The 2,682-nt window shown below is 31.2% G+C and overlaps 1 long non-coding RNA gene across 1 annotated transcript; it reads left to right on the top strand.

Annotated features, from left to right (window-relative positions):
- The first annotated feature begins 225 nt into the window (after positions 1–225).
- On the top strand, positions 226–1,856 carry LOC149227026 (uncharacterized). Its single transcript, XR_016247088.1, has 3 exons — positions 226–1,145; positions 1,239–1,331; positions 1,504–1,856. It is a non-coding gene; the product is annotated as an uncharacterized LOC149227026 (long non-coding RNA).
- Positions 1,857–2,682: the final 826 nt, after the last annotated feature.

The raw sequence follows: 2,682 nt of genomic DNA, 5'->3' as shown, positions 1-2,682 counted from the left end.
GAGAACATCGCCAACAGGCAGGCTACATTTTCCAAACGTAGGTGGATTGTTGAAGAAAGCTTACGAGCTCTCGGTGCTCTGCACTGCAGAAGTTGAACTTGTGATTTTCTCCCCAGCAGGAAAGCTCTATGAATTGTTTTTTAGTGCAAATCCTACTATTTTGATTCTAATAATCATGGCTATGCAAACCTCATGAGATTCTTACTAATAACCCCAGTGGTGCAAGCCGTAGTAAGCTCGATGTTGAAAAACTTAGTGTAAAACCTCCAAATCGCTGGTTTTGTTGTAGTGCTTATTGGAGAGTATATAAAAAATTTCACACCTTTTTATGAGATATGGGAGGAAAACATGTTAAAGATTTTTAATAAATATAAAATTTCCAAAATGATGCTAGTTACGTGTGATTCTTTTTTCATTGTTTGTGATTATGAAAAATGAAACTCAATGTTTTTTCATTAGTGCACACATATTTCATTATATAATTGCATATAGAAAAATCATTCCAGAGCCGACAACAATAAAAGTAAAGAATTTATGGTCCAACGTTATATTTAAGGGAGATGTTTAAGGATGACGTTTGAATTTTGTTTTTCATTTTAAGACATTTGGAGCAAATATTAGGAAGGACTTTGAGAAAGGATTGTCCTTGATTTTCGAAAATGGAGTTGTTCCTTTCCAGCCATATGCCCCAAGTGACCATCAAAGGGAGAGCTCATATGTTTTTTGGATGTTTTCTTTATAGCCATTTTTTTACACATATCCATAGAGTCCCCATGCCATTGATGTGAATTACTTGTTCGGTTTTTTTTAACCAAACAAGAAAAATTTAAAAAATGCCTCAAGATCAAAGACTGAAACAAAGACCTATTGACATACCTTTTAAAGTATGGAAAGAACTTGTAAAATCATATGAGAAGTTGGATGCACAAAGAAAATCCGGCAATGAGAGCATTCAGGTATTGAATTTTTCATTAAACATTATTTAGAATGTATTAATACTTATAAGTATCTTAGACATGTATTTGTGTGAAAATAAATTGAATTGGTTTATGTTTAAGGACAAGGCATCCAAGGCGAGGTTAACCAAGACAAAAGTCAATCATCGTAGTGGCTAGAAAGGTTTAAAAGCACTGATAACAACCTTTGTAAGTATATTAAACATGTGATATTTTTTTAATAAATTTTGTACTAGAAGAAAGTCATTGTTATCTAATTTCTCCCTATTTACTAATTGATAGGAACTAAAATATGGAAGACCTCCAAATCATTTGGAAAAGGAGGTGTTGCAGCAAAAGAGATGGGTTGAATTTGTTGTTTGGATGGACTCTATGGTATGTAATCTTAGTTGGATTTCCAATATACTTTTAAACCATATTTTCATTTTATTTTTTAGTACTATTAGATATTATATCTTACCTCATTTTATGGTTAACATTGTATAACAAAAACATGCGTCGTGTTATGTAATTAATACTAACATGTAATATTGATTTTTTTTGTCAGAATGCTATAGGTAATGATTGCCAAGACGATGATCCAAATTATGTTCAACATATATCAGGAGATGATGAGGATGAGGATGAGGATGATGGTGGTGAAGGAGGAGATGATGATGATAGTTGCGGTGTTGGTGATGATGTGGATCAGAGTAATGAGGATGGTCAAGATGATCATGAGGATGATCTTGGTGGTGGTAGCTAGGCATGCACATGCATTGTTTTTTATGAAGAAATTATTGTGTAGAATGACATTGTTATGTTTAGATGGGTGTTGTGAATTTACCCTATATCAATGAGACATTTTGATTTTGTAATCATATGATGAGTTTGATTTATGTATGTTGTTAATTTATCGTAGAATAATGATATTCATGAAATATTTTGATTTGTTAATCATATTTGAATTTTACTTGTTTTGATTAAAAATAATACTGATTTTATTAGTATTATGTTGCTATTTTATACATGTTTTGAAAATTGTTAATGACACATTGTTATTTTTTTGGATGGATGTTGTCAATTTCTCTTAAATTTCTTTACAAATGATTTTGAATTGTGATATCTGCTTTAATGATATTTAGAAACTATCATATATTTCACTATGAATCTATAAAGGGGGTCATATATGTAAAGAAAAATATACTCTATATAAGAAGTCAAATGCGGATGTAACCATGGATGCAAAATTGAAAGTAAAATTGGATGTTAAACTAGGAATTAATACAAAATGGAAACAATTGACATACAAAGTGTTTTAAATTAGAAGTGAAAAATTGTGCAATAGTTGACACAAAGAAGGGAACAAAACATGGCATACAAAAGGATATCAAATTGGGCAAAAACAAGGACACATAAATGGGCACCAAATTAGATGCAAAAAAAGACAACAACTAGATGTAAAATAAGATGCAAAGTTGAGCGTTAAAAAGAAGCAAAAAACGTTACAAATTAATATGCCAAATGATTATGCAAATAATGGTGTAAATTTGGGATGCAAACTTGGGTGCAAAAAAGGAAAAAAAAAAAGATGTAAGCAAAGACATAAAACAAGATGCAAAATGGGGCTGAAAAAAGGTGAAACCAAGGATGCCATATTGGATGTAAAAAATGATTCCTAATCACATGCAAATTTAGGCTCGAACTCAGACACAAAATTATATGCAAATGTGGACACAAAATGAGG

This window comes from Pinus tabuliformis, chromosome J (assembly GCF_031772625.1).
Source record: "Pinus tabuliformis cultivar Carrire ecotype Pingquan chromosome J, CPIR1, whole genome shotgun sequence".
NCBI classification, from domain to species: Eukaryota; Viridiplantae; Streptophyta; class Pinopsida; order Pinales; family Pinaceae; genus Pinus; species Pinus tabuliformis.
The sequence above is the reverse complement of the archived record's forward strand: the minus strand, read 5'-3'. Positions and strand labels throughout refer to the sequence as shown.